The following is a 20,456-nucleotide window of genomic DNA, read 5'->3' on the forward strand; positions in this document are numbered from 1 at the left end:
CTGGGAGTGGAGGTTCATCTTGTTGGCACAGCAGGCTGGTTGGGAGCAGAGGTTTTCGTTGCCACTGTTAACCGAATGATTGTTTCCTTGTGATGTATATGGACCACATGCATATCTCCCTGGTCCATGGGTCATTTTTTGAGGACCTAGGTAAGAAAAGACAGGCAATGCCTCAAAATGAGGCTCAAAATGTGGACTAGCCAGACCAGTTGTAAATAGATCAAAAAGGTAGGTTACCCACAGTGCCCGCTATCTTGAAGCAACGTCACCAATTACATACATAAAAGTATACCAAGAAGGCCGGATGAGCTCACTCAGTATCTGACACCTTGCAAGTTTTCAGTATTGTTTCCACAAGCTTTATTGTTCTTCAGTGTACATACCTTTACAGAAACAAAGCACCCTCCCCTCCCCCTAACTACCCACATCCACCCCACCCAGTTGCTTGACACAGTTGCATCCTGTGGTATTGCAAGAGGTGGTAGGGTCGTGAAGTCACAGATCTCCTGCCCCCGGATGTCTCCCACCACTCCTCCACAGTGTCACTGCTTGCCCCGGGCCGGTACCTTCCCACGCAACGTGTAGTAGAACCTAACTACATACGTGTACATATGCTGTGATTTTGCGGGTGCCTGTGAAAGGTCCCAGGTACACAGGGCAGGAGGTGTGCCTGCCTCTTCACACCACAGATTCACACACCTCAACACTTGCTGTCAAGAGGTCATAACCTTGACCACTACCCACGTCAATAAGAACCAGTGAACTGGAAGTGAAATGCTGAGTGTGCCACAGTGTCATTCAGCCACCCCTTCTCACTGCCATTTAGCCCCCATTGGTAGAAAGATGTGTTTAAAATGGCCAGACAGATAACTTCCAAGGTTGTGCACGGCCCAAGGTATGGCATATATACGCAGAGCCGGAAGAGGAATTCTAGGAGGTTTGCAGCACACATCCGGCTGGACAGGCTTTTCTTGTTCTCCGGCAGCCAAGAATGAGACGGCATGCAGAGTGCACTGAGAAGGGATGTCCTGCAAGAAAAAAAATAAAAGGCAATCAGAATTTGTATCCTCTTCATACATGTGTTGCAGAATGAGTCATCAGCAATCCTGGTCTGCCCTCTAGTGACAAGGAGGGAGGACTGCAGCTTGGCCATGGTCTGCCCTCTAGTGGCCAGGAGGGCGGACTGCAGCGCGGCCATTGTCTGCCCTCTAGTGGCCAGGAGGGAGGACTGCAGCTTGGCCATGTTCTGCCCTCTAGTGGCCAGGAGGGAGGACTGTAGCTCGACCATGGTCTTCCCTCTAGCGGTGACCAAAGTACTGCACCTTTCAAATCTGCTCCCTTGTGCCGGTGAGAGGACAGCGCCTCATTTGTCGGTTGCTGAGCTCTAGTGGTCGGAAGTGAGAGCTGCTCTCTTAGCCTCACGCCACATGCTATTAAATGCCAACTCCAAGGGGCGTAGCCAATGGGGAGGTGGGACCTCATTTGAAGGCCAGGCTTGCCCATATTAATGCCTTCAACCAAGCAGCTGGCAGAGTATTTTTAAGTTCGCTTTTAGAGGTCCACTATTATTGGGCTCAGAGATCACCTGTCACCTGGGGAAGAAAAGAATGAAGGTAATTAAAGACGCTAGTTAAAATAAAAAGTATTAACTCAAATTGTTTTGCCTATTTTTTAAATAATGAAGAACTTTTCAATTGGCTTTCTTTGTTGGTTTTTTGTTTTCCTCCAATAAAGTCTGGCCCATATTTTTGGACTTTGTGGTTCAGGGCAGCCCAGCCAGTCACCTTGCTACGCTAGCCGGCGTCACAGGGAAAGGGCAGGAATGCGCAGTATTTATTTGATACAGCACACTCCTGTCCTTTCCCCCCGTGCTGGCACCCTTTTGGCAGCTTAGTGCCAATGCAGGCTTGCAAATCCTCTTGGGCACTTCTAAGGCAAGCAGGGTCTCAAGAAACTCACTCTTGCAGAGACCTCTAACAAGATCTAGTGGAAGTGGTCCCTCCAGGAAAAAGGCCTCTCATAGCGTTTGATGTCCACATAGTCATACAGGAGCTCAGCCATCTGACCCTTGGAGTCCACTTCTTAGTCCTGGGTACAGGTGGGAGCAAGTTCAGCCCTTCATGTTTGCACAGAGGTCACGGACTGCAGCCCATATTTATACTTTATTAGTAGTGCATTTGTGTCGTTTTTTGACGCAAAATCGGTGCAAACTTACAAAATACAATTGTATTTTGTAAGTTTGGGTTGTTTTAGCGTAAAAAAATCACGCAAATGTGGCGCTAAAATAGTATAAATATGGGCCTGCATGTCCAATCTCCTTATGTCTATCCACAGGTCCAGAAACATTCTGAGAAGCTGGGGGTGAGGTGCCACTGTTGCACAGTTCACTACCCAATGAGTGGAGGGGCGGTGAGTCCTGGCCACTGCCAAACCAATGAGTGACAAGTTCTCAGGGACAACAATCCCACAGTGCACCATTCATAGTGAAATCCAACAACGCAAAACCTTTCTGTCCTTTGAGAAGGCTGGTGGCCCACCTAGGGGGTCTCTAAGGAAATGGGCATACCAAGCTAATTCTGGGACCAGCTCCCCTTGCCCCTGGGATGGAGCCAGGATTTTTACAGTGTGCCCTGAAATTAGAAGGCCCCTCTTCCCCAGGTCTCACTTTATATTTAAGTATAAATGCACAGGCCTCATACTGGTCTCTTTCAAGATAATGACATTTTGGAAGCACCCCCGCCCTCTTCCTAAGAGTCGTATACTTCACACTGAGGTCTTCCTGCCAAAAGGCCCATGCCATTATTTATGCGCTGGGAGCAGGTTTCACACATAATCAGGGGGGAGGTCCTGAGAGGGATGGCAGCTGCAGGCAGGGCATTGTGAAGTAGACTACTGGCACTTCGGGCAGGAAAAGCCTACCTTTCTAAAAGGGACATCTGTATATTTATCAAAAGCTCAAATTTGCCTCTGAATTAGAAATAGCATTTTAACTTTTCATTTGGAATAAACCACAACCCCATACAGTAAAAGAAAAAAAGCTTTTCAAGGCTAGCCACTGTAGGAACATGTCATTCTTAATCTTAAAACACGGTTCCTTTCAGGCTACAAAGCCTAATTAAGGGTGGCAACTACAATTTAAAGCTAGGTTTAGCAGTAGCTGTTAAGAGGGATTTTGACAGGTTTGCTACAAGTTTAAAACCAGCAGCAGTCAGGGTACATATGTAGGCCTGAAGCTGTTTTCTTCGTAAGCCGGGGGATTGAAGGGGGTGGCATGGCACAATATGTGCATTTAACTTCTACGCTATTTATGTATTTTCTGCATCGTATACCATGACCTTACTGGAAAGTTAAAAATGCCAATTAGGTTTTAGCCAATGTTACCATCTTCTGTATACACCCGAGGACTGGATAGCAGTAGGTGTCACCACACAACAAATTGCACTTCCTATAGCTTACTCTTAATATAAGAAATATTATAGTTTGCATGTCCACTGCTTTCACTAGTAGAATAAAGTTTTATAGCACACCAAGGTGCATATTTATACCCTATTTGCGCCGAATTTGCATCATGTTTTTCTTAAGCAAATTCGGTGCAAAACTAACTCCATATTTATATTTTGATGTTAGACCTGCCCAACGTCAAAATATTGGAGTTTGCACCATTTTTTGGATGCGTAAACCTACCTTTCGTCAATGAGATGCAAGGTAGGAATTCCCATCTAAAAAAATGGTGCTAACCCCATAGCCCCATATTCATCCCCCTGTGCTAAAATGACGCACGGTTGGGAGGAGGGGCTAAATAGTGGTGCAAAGCTTGCTTTGCACCACTATTTAACGCCTGGGTCAGACCAGGCGTTAGGGGACCTGTGGACCCATTTCCATGGTTAAACACCATGGAATGGGTCCACAGGTGCCCTCCTCAAGCCCCAGGAACACCTCCACCCACACCAGAAGGACACCAGAGGATGGGGACCCCATCCCAGGTAAGTATAGGTAAGTAATTTCCTTTTAAGTGTCATCAAAGGCCCAACTTTGGGGCCCCCTACATAGCACAGGGTGCAATGGCCATGCCCAGGGGGACATTGGTCCCCTTTGCTGGCCATTGGGGTGGTCGGCATGACTCCTGTGTTTTCTAAGACAGGAGTTATGTGGTATGGATGGTTTTGCGTCAGAAAATGACGCTAGGCTGTTTAGTCATCTTTTTTTTTTACTCCAACCAGCCTAACGTCATTTTTTGGTGCAAAACCCCCTTCTCCCATACCCCCGGCCCCACCCAGCTAACAATTTTTTTTTAACACTATCCCACCCTTTGTACTGGCTTGCACCATTCCATAAATATGACGCCCGGCTGGTGCTCAGGAGTGGCGCAAGCTGGTGCTAAACGTTTTGGTGCAAAACTGCGTTAATGGAGTTTTGCACCAAAAAGTATAAATATGCCCCCTAGTCTGCATATTAATGACCAAAATTGTTTAGAATGCTGTTTACTAACTGCGGTGGCCGTTACAATTTTGTTATATCCTATGTTCCATGAGTCATTCCGAACTTTAAAGCTAAAGCTCTCATTAGCTACACCTTAAAAGAATGACATGACTATATGTAGAGTTAATATGCACGTTAATAATGCAGAACAGTCCCTCTGCTAGTAAATATTTTCCATTTCCAGTACACATGGCAGGCTTCCATGCTTTCTACGTTCACTCAGAGAAGTACACGCTAGTCCAAGCAATGTTAGGCACGTAGAGGGTGCCACCTTCCAGATTCTGCACACAGTGTATTGCATGTGGCAAAGAGGGGAATGTTCATAATTTCAAAAGTTGTGAACTCTACAGCATCCAAACAGGATGTGCCCCGCAAGCAGCATCCTAGAGAGATGTTCTCATAGAGCAAGATCCTAGATGCCAACCATGTAACCATCACTCGGGGTCTTAGAGGCAGTGCTGCTGGATGCCCCTCCACAGGTTCTCTAGTGTCCTCAGCCAGGCCACAGGCCTCAAGCGGACCCATCCCAGACTTACACAGCGGGCTTTAGGGCGGTGCGACTGGTGCAGCAGCACTCTGCGCACATCTGGAAGGGGCAGCGCTGTGGTTACCAATAAAATCTACTACTGCAGAGTTCCTTGTGCGTCCATCTTTCACATATCAATAAACATTTCAAGATAACTCCTGTCAATGTTCCGGCTAGAGAGAGAGATGAGAGTTTTGTCCATCTGCAGTTTTGACTTGCCATAAGTAGCGAAGAGGGTTAATATGCCTGCTGCAAAGAACAGATCTGTATTTTATGTGGCTGATTGAGTGGATTAATGAAGCCAGCCTTTACCAGCATTTAAAAAAAAGAATTGTATGTGAAAGAGGAGCTGTGGAGGGATGAGCAGCACTTCTGCAGAGTGGTAGTGAGGGAATCTGAGGAGGAGGTTGGGGGGGGGGGGTGGCACCAAAAAAGATTGTCACACGGGGCACCACAAGCGCTAAAGCCGGCCCTGTACACAGACACCTAACGCTTACCCCGCTTTACTGACGGACGTCTGAGGAAGGTCTCCTTCGCACAACCTGCCTGAAACAACGAGGAACGCATGCAGGTGTCTGGCCCTGCTCAAAGTACATGCTGTTTTGATCAAATGTCATTGAGCTTTCCACCTTTCATCACAACTTTAAAGCAGAACTCATTTTGGGACCATCCCAACTCCCCTCGGAACACCACATCTAAATTCTATTTCGTTTTTACAAATGTTGCTGCTCTAAAAAATTAAAAACACACTGATTGCCACCAGTTTCCCCAGATGTCCTTGATGGAAATGCTCCAAGCTATCTGGAAAGTATTTTTAAACTACTAAGAAGTGAAATTAGAATGTTATCCAAGAAGTTGGGCAGAATTAGGAAACTTCACCCTTGGTGAAACATGCATTTTTCTACGTTTCCCTGATTTTGGTGCGGAATTCAGAACCTTCACCCGTCACAAAGACAGATGAAGTTTCCCAACTTTGCATGAGATAAGGTTTATCTAAAAACGGATTTTGCATTCCACATAGATTGAACAGTTTGGAAAATACAGTGTTGGCATGCCGCCAGCTTCATATGTCTATACCTTCCCCCACTTTAAATCCCATCTGATATCACTGTGGGTTGTGAGCATTTGATTTAGTGTGCTGTAATATGTACCATTTTGACAGACAATAAAAAATCCATCTATTCCTTCAGGTAGAATCACACAATAATGAAAAAACACCAAAAGCATTTTGTGTTTTAAAACCTTGCATATTGTATAATTTCCCCTACAAATATTTGGGAAAGAGCACAGCTTTAATACTGGGTCATTACAGAAGCCACATCCCATAAGCATCTTCTGGCCATGGGCCTGGAGCATCCTCCCAGGTGGGCAGCAGAACACATGATCAGCACAGGTGATGCACAGCCTCAGCCATGCTGAGCGCTAACACCGCAAGGTACCCTCTACTTCTGTGAGGCAATTACTTTTCTCAACTTATAGGGGAACGGTTCTTTTTTTTGTATCATTGTGCGCAGGATTGCCTTAAACTTTCCTAATTTTTTTCCTGGTGCTCCCCTTCCTTTCTCAATGTATGCATCATTTAGATCCTATTTCTTTTCCTGGTGCTCCCCTTCCTTTCTCAATGTATGCATCATTTAGACCCCATATGAATAACTGACACAAAAATACCTAAATGCATATTAACACTGTGTTGCTCGCTGTTACCCAGTGTTCTCCTTGGAACAAAAACATGAGTATTGATATCTTCATCATTATTATTAGTGATTTATAAAGCGCACGGCCACTCTGAACAGGTTCCCCGTGCTGGCCTCCTCACTCAACCATCACATCACATAATGTAGGTGGGAACAGCTTGCTCGTCAACTTCTTCTGAAAGCCTGAGATTACATTGATGAAAACAGCCAAGTCTTCAATTTCTTTCAGAATACCGCAAGCGAAGGAAATGCATGAAACAAGTGTAGCAAAGTATTCCACAATTTAGGGCCAAAATACCCAAAAAGTCGACCTCCTCGCCGAGTCCTCCCCATCATGGCCAGATTTAATGTCTTGAATGCAGGGTACGGTTTGGAATATAGGCAGACACCAGGGATCCTAAATACAGTGGCCCAATATTAGCAAGGCTCTTTCATAAGATCTTCAATTAGATCCGCCACTCAATAGGCAACCAGGTGTTCAGCAAAGTAGTTCTCGAGTTAAGACTAGGTGGTCTAAGAAGCACTTGGGCTGCCACGTTTTGGACAATTTGGAGCCGCTTAGGCAGAGACTTAGGCCCATATTTATACTTTTTTTAGCGCCGCATTTGCATCATTTTTTGACGCAAAAGCGGTGCAGACTTTCAAAGTACAATTGTATTTTGTAAGTTTGCACCACTTGTGCGTCAAAAAATTACACAAATGCGGCGCTAAAAAATTATAAATATGGGGCTTAGTTGCACCCAGCTACAGGACATTGCCATAGTCCAGTCTGGAGATCACCAAGGTCTGAACTACCGTCTGTTGAGCCAAATCTGGTAGACATGCCAGGATCTTCTTCAGCCACTTAAGAATACCAAAGCATGTGGCTTCCACTTGATCTGGATAGTTTATCAACCCCCCCAGGCTTTTGACCAGCTGCATTGGCGAGAGGATCAGGCTCAAAGCATGGGGCCCAAAGATGGGGGCCCCAGCGGTGGGGTTGGTTACCTACCAACAAAACCTCTGTTTTGTCCCAGTTGAGTATCGACGAGTTGTTGTTGTTCATCCAAACTGAAACTGGAGCCGGACAAGGGCTGAGAGCTTGCAGATTTCAATTATCCTTAGTAAATAGGGGCATCGTAAGTTATGTGTCGTCAGCATAGGAGAAAAGTGTGAGCCCACGGGAGCCCACAATGTCAGCAAGAGGCCTTATGTATAGATTGAACAGGAGTAGAACCCTGAGGTACCCCAGAAGTTAGCGAATGGGATTTAGAGCCAGATGTGTCAAAAAAGCCTTTTGCGAATCCGTAATAGCGATTTTTAAGAAATCGCTATTTCTGATTTGCAAAACGCTATGTATCATATTTGCGATTCGGTAATAGAGATTTCTTAAAAATCGGAAATGCTATTACCGAATCGCAAATTGCGATACAGCCCCCATTCGCACCCATATTTGTGATTTTTTTTGCATTTCCCAATTTGAGAATTCCTAACTGGAATTCGCAAATTTTGGAAATGCAAACCCCAGGGTGCTGGGGGCCTAAGGCCCCCTATGCTGCACCCCAATAATTTTTTTAAGGACATATAAGGCACACACATGCCAAAGGGCATGTGTGTGTTACATGTCAATTTTAAAAATGCATTTTTATTGCATTCTTAAAATTTGCACATAGTCACCACCAAGTTCAACTTGGTGGTAATAGTGATTCCTTAATGCCCAATTTTGCATTAAGGAATTGCTTGTTACATGTGGTTTAGAAATCACAAATAAGGATTCCTGATTTGCGATTTCTTATTTACAGAATCGCAATTTGGGATTCTCTAAACCGGCTCGCAATTTTCCTTAAATTTGCATTGCGAATGCGTTTCATAAATACTGAAAGGCATTTTTGCATTCGCAAATGGCCATTTGCACCGTTTGCAAATGCAAAAATGGATGATACATCTGGCCCTTAGATCTGTATTGATGTGAGAGCAGCTGGAAGGTCCGGTTTTACAGGAATGATCCTAACCATGCCCAGACTGTACCCTGCACGCCTATTCCCTCCAGACATCTGAGCAGAATGGAATGATTCATGGTGTCAACTGCAGCACCTAGATGTGATAGAATCAGTGCCACCACATCAAGTCTAGGTGGCCTCTAACATAGTCTGTGACACCAAAGATGGCGGACTCCGTACTGCAGCCAGCCCGAATCCTGCTTGTGATGGATGCAAAGTCCCGCTCAGCTCCACAAAAGATGTAAGTTGCAGATTGACGTGTTATAATTAACATTACTATGTTTATCCTCTTTCGGTTAACACCACTTGTCATGACATGTTATGTGATGCAATGGTACAGCCCCTTCTCACCTCTCCTGTACTCTTTAATAGAACATTCCTTCCGTTGCAAGGAGGAGTTTGCACTAGAACGTTGGCGAGGCGTGATTCTAATCTGTCATGCAAGGAGAGTGGACTGAGGTGGAGAGAGGAGATGCCAATAAAGGTTTCTACAACTAGTCCAGTCTTTATTGCTGATTCTACCTCAACCCTGTCGACGACTGATCTGCTTAAGGGGGGCAGTGTGGTCTCCTTCCCTTCTGTGTGCCCTCCACTTTAACTCTCTGTGAAATCCTGCACCTCGTTTCTCCCCAGATCGGAGTGTCTGCCCTCCATACTCTTCCGCCCTGGCATTGAAGGTACTGTATTCTTCTCACCTTGCATTACGTCCCTGTCCACCTTGTTTCTGCCGTGGGCGATTCTCCTTTGCTTGGTGCACTTTCCGATCATCCGGTGCTCTTTCCGATCATCCGGTGCTCTTTCCGATCATCCGGTGCTCTTTCCGATCATCCGGTGCTCTTTCGGTGCTCTTTCCGATCATCCGGTGCTCTTTCCGATCATCCGGTGCTCTTTCCGATCATCCGGTGCTCTTTCGGTGCTCTTTCCGATCATCCGGTGCTCTTTCCGATCATCCGGTGCTCTTTCGGTGCTCTTTCCGATCATCCGGTGCTCTTTCCGATCGGCAGCCTCCCTTATAATCCTCCGCGGCCACCGACCGCGAAGACAACCGAGGTTCCAAGGAGTTCCAGGTGAAGGATCCTCCACGTCCGTCCAGTAGAAGGATTTGTCAACAAACGTTCCTCATAACACTCATCTCTTCTACGGTGATACGCTCTCCGAACAATGGCCCTGATTTACACTTTTGCGCCGCATTACCGTCATTCTTTGACGCAAAAGGGGCGCAAAGTTACAAAATACAATTGTATTTTGTAATTTTGCGCCGCTTTTGCGTCAATAAATGACAGTAATGCGCCGAAAAAAAAGTATAAATCAGGACTTATGTGCCTAGCGTATCACGAATGTCCTCCTTTTCAATTTCCAAAAACAACAGGATACTTTTCTGGTATTCAATCTTTTAGTGACGAGTTTTCTATTGGTTATTATCGTATGGTCGAATCTCTCTTTTTTTGGTGAAACTATTCTTTCATTTTAAACTCTGTGACACCCTTTCCTCCCAATTTTCACAGTGAACTTAAGGAATTATTACATAAAACCATCACATTTCCGCTTGCTTTAACACAAGATATGGTGCAGGTGTTTTCTTATCCTAGAGTGCCACCTACTGGCCTATTAGAATATCAGTTCAAGTGTTGTTTAATTCTTGTGTAATTCTTATAAAATTATGTGTATATTTCAATTGTTTGGTTTAATTTATGTTCACATCCTGGTGTATTACTGTGCTTCTTATCTAGTGAATAAGTATGTTATTACAGTATTAACTGAAAGCCTTTAAGGATATTAAACTCTTACTTATGTACACTACTTATAGATGTTTTTATACAGATATTTTATGCTATTGTTTATGCGATGAGAAAAATGCATTCAAGCTAATTATAGTTCCTACATTCCCCAGTTATCTCTACTCTATTTTCAAGAAGTAGTTTCTTATCAAAATGGCAGCTGCTAGTATGTTACAACCTCCACCGTTCTTAAATGAGCTTGGGGAACCCAATGAACCATGGGACGAATGGGTGCACGTCTTTAAATCCTACCTTATAGCCATTGGTGGTGAAAAACTTAGCCCAGTAAGAAAGCAACATATCTTATTGCACAATTTAGGACCCCATGGTAGGAAAATGTATTTTAAACACTTCCTGAACCTGAGATTGTGGATAACGAATTAGATTAATACAAAATTACTTTATTAAAACTTCAAAATCAATACGGGGACAAAATCAACATCGTAGTGGAACGCCACAAATTCTTCAGCCACGTGCAAGGTAAACAAGAAAGCTTAACAAGTTATGTAGCAGTATTCAGAGGCTTAAGCAAGTTGTGTGATTTTGGTAGTCTCACTGATTCACTAATAAGGGATCAACTGGTTAGATGTACAAACAACTTGAAAATACAAGAAAAATTGTTGCATAAACAACCAAACACAGGATGCTATAGAAACGGCTAAATCCATAGAACACACATCAATGTGTTTGAAAGAAATAAAAACCCCTATCACAACTGAAAACATTTCTGAAATAACAGAAGAGGAACTCGAAAGCCCTATATGCAAAATGAAACTCAAGAATGATTCAAGAAATGAATACCGTCAAAAGATTGACTTTGAACACAACAAACCTAAGTGTTATAGTTGCGGTAGCAGTAACCACTTAGCTAATTACTTTAACTGTCAAGCCAAATCTACACAGGAAATGCAACAAAAAAAGGCCACTTTGCCAGAGTATGCAGAGGCATATCTAAAAGCATGAAAATAAATTATAATAATTTACCTCAAGATAAATCCCAAAGCGTAAAAAAAATCATTCTCCAAATAAAAGAAGAAAGCACAATCAATCAAATAAAATATCCAGAATGCGAAGTTTACTTAGACGGCAAACCTGTGAAAATGTTTGCAGACTCTTGTTCTTGCTTTACCCTTATCAATATTTCCGACTTCAAGTCCATGACCAACAATGAGAATCCTACTCTCATAACCCCAGATATTTCACCTAGTGGATATACTAAAGACCGGATCCCCCTCAAAGGTATGGTACAAACATGCATTACTTTTAAGAATCGATCTACCATCGGTAAAGTTTATATAGTACAAGAAGGATCAAATCCCCTTGGATGGCAACATCAAAGAATTAGGAATAACATTATATCCTAACAACCCTGAGCAAGTACTAATGGTAAATCAATCTACCACAAGCGAACATATATGTAATGATTTTCCATATGTATTTTCAGAAAAATTGGGACTTCTAAAACAATACCAACACAAAATTAAATTAAAGGCAAACTATAAGCCCGTGCTGCACAAAACAAGACCCATTACACATTTAATGGGGAGTCCTTTAGAAAAAGAGCTAACTAGATTGAGAGACCCAGGGGTCATTCAACCCATAGACTGTTCCGATTGGTTGGACCCAATTGTAGTAGCCAAGAAGGCGCATGGTGACAGCATCAGGCTGTGTATTGATTTACGTGATCTTAATGACAACATATGTATTGAGAGACACCCTTTAACCTGCATTCATGAAATGCTGAGCACCATGGGAGAAGCTACACGTTTTTCTGTTCTCGACTTGTCTATGGCCTACCGCCAAGTAGAATTACACCCTGAATCTAGATGCTTCACGGCGTTTACCACACCTATGGGCACATTCATGTTCACCAGGATGCCTTTCGGTCTTGCATCTGCAGCTGCAGTATTCCAAAAATGAATGCAGCAGATTCTAGAGGGGATACCCAAAACTATGTCTTTCCAAGATGATGTCCTCATATATGGCTCCACTGTAGAGGAACACGATAAACTATTACGTAAAGTCCTCATCAGGCTCAGAGAAGCAGGCTTAACTCTAAAATAGGGCAAATGCCAAATTGGAGTCAGTGCTGTGGATTACTTAGGCCATACCATATCTAAAGATGGTTTTAAACCAAAAATATGCCTACTTGAAGCAAAAAAATAAGTCCGTGCCCCAGGAACTAAATATGAGCTTAAATCATTCTTTGGTTTGGCAGAATATATGACAAAATATGTTAAAAACCTTGCTAGTATAACAGCTAATCTAAGAGAATTATTGAAGAACCACACTCAATACAAATGGTTGGAGGAACATCAGGAATCTTTTGTAAGATTGAAATCTATGCAACTTTGACCCCAACAGAAAAACCATACTTACTACGGGCGCCAGCAACAAGGTTTAGAGGCTACTCTATCCCAAATAATCAATGGCAAAGAAATAATTATTGCATTTGATTCACAGTCGCTCAATAAATCTGAAATGAACTGCTCTGTAGTTGAAAAAGAAGCTTTGGCATGCTTCTGGAGAGTCAAGCACTTCAAATTCTTTTTATGGGGACTGCAATTTAAAATACACACAGATAATAAACCCCTTAGGTACATGTTTACAAAAAAAAGGTGCTTCCAGCAGTACTCCACGCATAACTAGGTGGGTATTAGGCTTAGAAAGCTTCTGCTTCAAGATAGAATGTGTTCCTGGAAATCTCTATACAGCTGCAGATTTCCTTTCTAGAATTCCATTGAACAAAGAAGAGAAATATGAAATCTTTGAATATCCCATTTTAGAAGTCAATTCCTCAGCCATCACTAACAAACAATGGAAAGAGTGTACTGCTAAAGATGCAGTGTTACCACATTTCAAAACATACATATTACAAGGGTGGCCTAAGAATAACAAATAAGTACACAAAGGAATCAAACAATTTTGGGAAGCACACCAGGAACTCATCATGAACAACAACAACTTAATAATGAGGAACAACTAAATAATACCCCTGGATGAATTCAAAGAAAAGGTTATAGATCTTGTACATGAAGTCAATTTAGGCAGGAGCCTCACTAAAGCTAGACTAAGAGAACCCTACTGGTTCCCCAGCATAGATTCAGCAGTAGAATCAAAAGAAAAAAATTGTACTATATGCGCAAATAGTGACAAATCCAAAGCAATTCTTAAAATTCCCATATCTCCAGTATCTTTTCTGGATAAACCATGGGGAAAAATTGACTCTTGACATAATTGGCCCCATAAACGGTAAACAACTACTAAAAAGATTTCCATTTGTATTAGTCGACTATCAATCCCATTGGGTAATTGCAAGGATGATAAATCTAATTACCACAGACTCCCTCTTTATGAAAGATACATTTACAACTGAAGGTATACCTTCTACTATCATTACTGACAATGGTGTACAATTTACTTCCGTGGCTATGACAGAATTTTTAAAGAAACTAGGCATCAAACATTTAAAGACAGTGTTGTATTGTCCCAAAGCCAATGGTATGGTTGAAAGAGTAAACAGGATGATATTAGATTGTATCCAACTAGCTTGTGTCAATCACATTCAAGTAGAAAAAGCAATAAAAGACATGCTCTGGGCATATCACACCAACCCAGACAAACTAGTGGGATATCTCCATTCTCATCACTCAAAAGAAGGAAACCGTGCACTAAATCTTTTCCCGGTTGGTTGGGGGAAGAATGGAAGTGGAATACAATGCAAAAATAAGGAAGAACAAAATTATCACACCAAAACAAATACAAAGAATATTATGACTTCAAATATGGAACTAAACCACAAAAGTGGGAAATTGGTGATTTGGTCTCTGTCAGAAAACCGATGAGAAGAGGTGACGACGTTTCCAAATTCTATGATCCCATGCGCATTGCAAAAGTAAAACACAATGTAGTCATAATGGATAATGGACAGATGTGGAGTATGGACAGATTGGTTAAACAGGATCCCACAAAGAACAACACAAGTATCAACACCACACCCCCATCCAACCATAAGTTCAAGAGTTCAAAATCCTCCAACTTGGCACAAGGATTATGTCATGAGATAGAACCTTCTTTCTGGAACCTCATTGTTATAATTAGCTTTGTTATGTTATATTTTCCAGTTTAACTCCTCTTGTTTTTAGGTAACATTATGTAACCTCATTCTTACCTCATACGAGTTTCAACAATTTGTAGGTTAGGGTATGTGTTATAATTAACATTATCATGTTTATCCTCTTTCAGTTAACACCACTTGTCATGACATGTTATGTGATGCAATGGTACAGCCCCTTCTCACCTCTCCTGTACTGTTTAATAGGACATTCCTTCCGTTGAAAGAAGGAGTTTGCACTAGAATGTTGGTGAGGTGTGATTCTAATCGGTCATGCAAGGAGAGTGGACTGAGTTGGAGGGAGGAGATGCTAATAAACGTTTCTACAACTAGTCCAGTCTTTATTGGTGATTCTACTTAAACAACATGCCTTTCCAACACCTGTGTTAAGGTGGGTGAATAAAAGGGGGCAGGGGTCCACCGGGGAACCAGACTCGGTGGCATTCAGTAGTAACTTCTGCAGGTGGCCTTTGTGCCAGTGTCCTAATTATTAATAGCCTATACGACTTTTAGATTTGCATTCCCTGTTACCATAAGCAATTACAAATTGCTTTAATGCAAAAAAAAAAGATTTAAATGAAACTGCAAATCTATTCTGTTGTCACAAGGCTTCCTATGGTTTCAGGCTTATATCACAGGTATTCAGGTGTAAAGAGTGCTTTTCATTCTGTGGTAGGTCTTGGAACAGTTCTAGTTGCACTGAAAATATGGAACACTATTCCCTCCAAAAAGCCTTGTTTGAGACTTTTAAACGAGAGATACAACCACTCCTGATCCAGAAATACCTGATGAATAAGGCACATGCCACACTCTACCCTTGTCTGGAGCATCCCACGATATTGTCCCAGTGAGACCTGTGTACATCTCCTAATCCAGAAATACCTGGTAAGGCGCATGCCGCACTCCCACCTTGTCTGGAGCATCCCACGGTACTGTCCCATTGAGACCCATGTAACATCTCCTAGTCCAGCAATACCTGCTGAATAAGGTGTATGCTGCACTCTCACCTTGTCTGGAGCATCCCTCGGTATCGTCCCAGTGAGACCTGTGTACATCTCCTAATCCAGAAATACCTGGTAAGGCGCATGCCGCACTCCCACCTTGTCTGGAGCATCCCACGGTACTGTCCCATTGAGACCCATGTAACATCTCCTAGTCCAGCAATACCTGCTGAATAAGGTGTATGCTGCACTCTCACCTTGTCTGGAGCATCCCTCGGTATCGTCCCAGTGAGACCTGTGTACATCTCCTAATTAGTCTCTCACATTTACTGCATGGACCTTTCACCTCATTGATGCCAGCCATTACTACTGCTCTTGGTCCAGCCCGGCCAAGAGTTGTTTTTCTTTTTCTTCTACATCTTCTGCAATTTGATGTATGTAACTGGTTGTGAATGTAAAGCGCTAACATACTTAAGTCTAGGTTTTAAATAAACTGTACTACTTCGGGAATGAACCACTCAGCTACTTAGGTGAAATTCCTTTTCAGCACCATGGCTGGTTGTCTTGTATCTTTGGAGCACAGGCTCTGAGAGTTCTGGATTTCTGGTGAATAGAAGGATAAGGTGAGTATCACGCAGCCTCTCTTTCCATATCATCCCTCTGTGTCAAAGCATGCACATGCACCAGTGGAACACACTGTGGGTGAGTCAGTGTAATCTACCTAAAATGAGACTTCATACCAGCACAAAAAATACCAGTTTTGGTTGCAACCATAACAAATGGTGGCTGCCCACTTGATTTGTCCTTTTTCGGATGGTAAATCACAGCAGCAGGCACCCTGACCCTCCAATCATGGTACTAGCATTGAATCAATATTCCTTGGGCCTCTTGTGCAGTGGGTGTACCTTCCTGAATCAAATAAGGACTACCAGTGCTCCTGAATTTGCCATCATGTTATCCGACAGCCAGTAGAACCGCCAAGTGCTGGCAAGGTCTGTGGGCTTTTTGGGGAAATACAGTTTTGGGGTTGGAGCAAAAAAAAAAAAAAAATTTTTTTTTTTAACCTTTCACCCCAGTCCCCACAGTTCCTGCCACTTTGGTCATGATCCATCAGTAAACTTTTCCTGGTCATTGCCTCACCAAGACCCTCTGCCCAGTGCACCGGATAAAGTTCCCTATCACATGTGGGAATTGGCACCCATTAGCAACAGTTGATGTCTCAATGGTCTTTGTTGCATTTTCTTGAGTGTGTTGTCTTGTATTCCAATAGGTATACATGAGAACTGCAGCTGTGACATCATCTGTCCTCTAGTGGCAAGATCTGAGAACTGCAACATTGTAATTGCCTGACCTCTAGTGCAAAGATGGGAGAAGTGCAGCTGTTGTTGACTCACCACCAGTGGAAATACATTAAAACTGCAGATGTTTCATGGGGTTCATTTAGTAGGAAGTTGTGAGGGCTCCAGCTGTCACGGTCTGCTCTCTGGGGAAACTGCATGAGAACTGCCTCATAATTAGGTCTAGGCAAAATGTTATTTACCACAGAATAATTAGAGTAATTTTGTGTTACACTTGTGATGAGAAATTAATGAAGTTATGCCTGCTCGCATAATTTAGAGAGAAAAATGGCTACCGCAAGTGGCTGCTGCAGTCAGCATTTAGCGCTATTTTCATAGCCTAAAATTCCTCCTCCGGTCCAATTTGGGCATCAGGGTGCATTTACGCAAAAAAATTAACACTAAATAGAGGGTTATTCTACTCATGTAATTTTGCTGCAAATTCACTTCAAGAAATTCTGTGAGTAACGCCCACCCCTACTCATAATCAGCTCTCGAGCGTTGAGAAGGTGAAGTTCACCTATGGTAAAAAGTGAGAAGTTACAACATTGTGCATGATGACGAAAGGAAGCAATGGAATCTATATTGTTATGTGTTCTTTGCAGTTAATAAGTCACCATAGCAGGAGTACTGTGGCGTGTTTTCTCATGGGGGTGATTGAAACCTGCAGCTGTTCTTCGTCTGCAACACAGATAATGGTTGGCAATGAAAGGAAACACACTTCTGATCACACAATGATTTAGTTACATTAGAAAGAATTGCCACCTCGTGCCTGCTAAAGCTAGGGGAGTCGCGAAGGTTTGTCGCTCTAAAAAGTGGGTTGTGGTTCTAAAACGTTTGAGAACAACTGCCGTATGGGTAATAAATGAGAGTGGCTGCCACGCGATTATATTCTCTTCCGAGAGAAAAACTGCATATTGTTGGAACTTTGATCTGTCCTTTGGTATTAAGGACTTGGGAGTGCAGTTCATTCATCTCTCCTGCACGAGAAGCTTGAACTGAGATTTGATTATGCAGACGTGTGTGTCACACTGCCCTCTACTTGTAGCCAGAAGGAGCTGCAGCATTATTTTTAGTCCCTAGTGGGAAGAATGGTGAACACTCCCATGGCAAGGGCTACCCTTAGAAGGCTCCCATCAGAGCATGGGGTCATAGTTTGTCAAATAATGTAGAGTGGTGCAAACTTGTGGTCTATGACCTCCGCAAGCGTCGGCAGCACGCTACCTGCGGAAGGTCTCTTTCCGCAGCCAAAGCTATTACTGATCAAACCTATTTATTAATCCAGAATGTGGTTAATAGGGTCTGAGCACCGCTGAATAAAGGCTACTTGAGGAATATGGGGCAATTTTAAAGAAAAAAATCGAAAAAGCCAAGTCTAGTTCAATGCATTAATGCCACAGGTAGTCCAGTGATACTGAGAAGTTAGATTTGCAGATATCTTTTGTGAGCTTTGCAGCCAGCTAATGTTCTACTCTAGTTGTAAGTGAGAATGGTGACTAATCAGTGCAGTGAATCATGTAAAGCAGTGGCTCTTAACTTTCTGATTTCTGTGGACCCCCAAAGAATGATTATTGAACTCTGAGGACCCCTACTAAGTTATTACTGGAAGCTGAGGACCCAGGCGTAAGCATTTTCAGTACACAAATACATAAACAGACATTCATCAAGCAAATACACAAATAATGAAACACTTTAGTTAATCTGCATGCAAATATGATTTTTTTTCATTTTAATAGTAAGTGTTGGAAATGTCCCTTTTGCAGGGTTATCCCCAAACTTTTTGCCTTCTTCCTCCTATTTTGTCAGGTCTGTTTTTGCTGGTTTATTGTCTCTGCGCACTTTACCAGTGCTAAAGGGCAAGTGCAAATTGTACTGTTGATTGGTTCATCCATGACTGGCGTATTCTCTAGTAAAGTGCTCTATAGGTGCGCAGGGCCTGTAAATCAAATGCTATTAGTGGGCCTGCAGCACTCGTTGTGCCACCCACGTTAGTAGCTCTGTAAACATGGCTCAGACCTGCCACTGCAGTGTCTGTGTGTGCAGTTTTAAACTGCCAATTCAACTGGGCAAGTGTACCCACTTGCCAGGCCTAAACTTTCCCTTTTTATACATGTAAAGCACCACTAAGGTAGGCCCTATGTAGCCCCATGGGCAGAGTGCAGTGTATGTTAAAGGTGGGACATGTGCTTATGTGTTTTACATGTCCTGACAGTGAAATACTGCCAAATTTGGTTTTCACTGTTGCAAGGCCTACCTCTCGCATAGGTTAACATGAGGGCTGCCTTTGCATATTATTAAAGCGCAGATTCCCTTTGGGAGCAGATAGAAATATGGAGCTTAGGGTCTCTGAGCTCACAATTTAAAAATCCATCTTTTAGTGAAGTTGGTTTTTAGATTGTGTGTTTTAAAATACCATTATTAGAAAGTAGGCATTTTCTTGCTTAAACCATTCTGCGACACTGCCTGTTTGTGGATTGCCTGTCTGGGTTAGTTTGACAGTTGGGCTGCTTTGCACCTCTCTAGACAGAGACACAAAGGGGCAGGGTGTAGTCTGCATATCCTGATGAGCCATCTGAGCTAGAGGGGAGGGAGGAGTTGTCATTCACACCTGAAAGGACTGTGCCTGCCCTCACACAATACAGTCTCCGACCCCCTTGTGTGTGTCTGGGGCCTGGCCTGGACAAGGAAGGATCTGTCAAACACTTGAGACTTTGCTTTGAACTTTGCCAACTTCAAAGGCAGAAAGGGGTATAGAGGAAGACCCAAAACCCCAGACTTTTAGAATCTTTCTGGAATCAAGAGGAACCTCTGCCAAGGAGAAGAGCTGAAGGAGGAGTACTGTCCCTTTGCTGTGTTGCTTTGCTGGACTGGCCTGCAGTTGCTGCTTCTGCCTGAAAGGAGTGCAAAGGGTGAATTTTGTTGTGTGTCCTGCTTGAGAAAATTCTCCAAGGGCTTGGAGTAGAGCTTGCCTCCTGTTAGAAGTCTCAGGGACACCAAAGACTTCAGTTTTCTCGACCTGCAGCACTGGGAACTGTGTATTTTATGCTGTTCAAGAGGAGAAACCACTGCGCCGCCGCCAACGTCGCTGCTGGCCAGCACCGTGACCTGCCGACGCCACACGGAGTCACATTGCCCCACTTCACACCGCGACCCTGGTCTCACCAACGCAGTCATTGGACGACTTCACCGAGCCGCTGCGCACACCGCAACCTGTGGGCCCCGCACTCCAGCATCGCACGCTCACACCGTAGCCTGGGCATCCCCGACACCACCGCTCCTGTTGACGAAGCTGCTGCCTGCACTGTGGCCTGTGGACACTGCTCGTGAGGAGCACAAAGCACCATCCCGCACCAGAGCCCTGGTCCACCGACGCCCGCACCATCAACTCCAGTGTCGTCACCAGGCATCCCTGCCTACACAGTGGCCTGTGGACACTGCTCGTGAGGGTCTCAAAGCACCATCCCATCCCGCACCTCTGTCTTGGGCCTACCGATGACAGCGCTTCAGCAATGATGACGCCACTGCCTGCACCGTGACCTGTGGACACCGCATGTCGCACCGCTCCGCTTCACACCGCAGCCCTGGTCTCACTGACGCCGCTGCACGCT

At 43.6% G+C, this 20,456-nt stretch overlaps 1 protein-coding gene across 2 annotated transcripts in view; it reads right to left on the minus strand.

Moving 5' to 3' along the window:
* Positions 1-356: 356 nt before the first annotated feature.
* Positions 357-20,456, minus strand: part of STX3 (syntaxin 3) — a 260,345-nt gene continuing 240,245 nt past the window's right edge. For both annotated transcript variants that reach the window (XM_069233027.1, XM_069233026.1), the window contains exon 11: positions 357-1,028. The gene's annotated coding sequence lies outside the window, so the exon portion shown is untranslated. The remainder of the gene's footprint in view (positions 1,029-20,456) is intronic.

The sequence above is a fragment of the Pleurodeles waltl genome, chromosome 4_2 (genome assembly GCF_031143425.1).
Source record: "Pleurodeles waltl isolate 20211129_DDA chromosome 4_2, aPleWal1.hap1.20221129, whole genome shotgun sequence".
Taxonomy (NCBI): Eukaryota; Metazoa; Chordata; class Amphibia; order Caudata; family Salamandridae; genus Pleurodeles; species Pleurodeles waltl.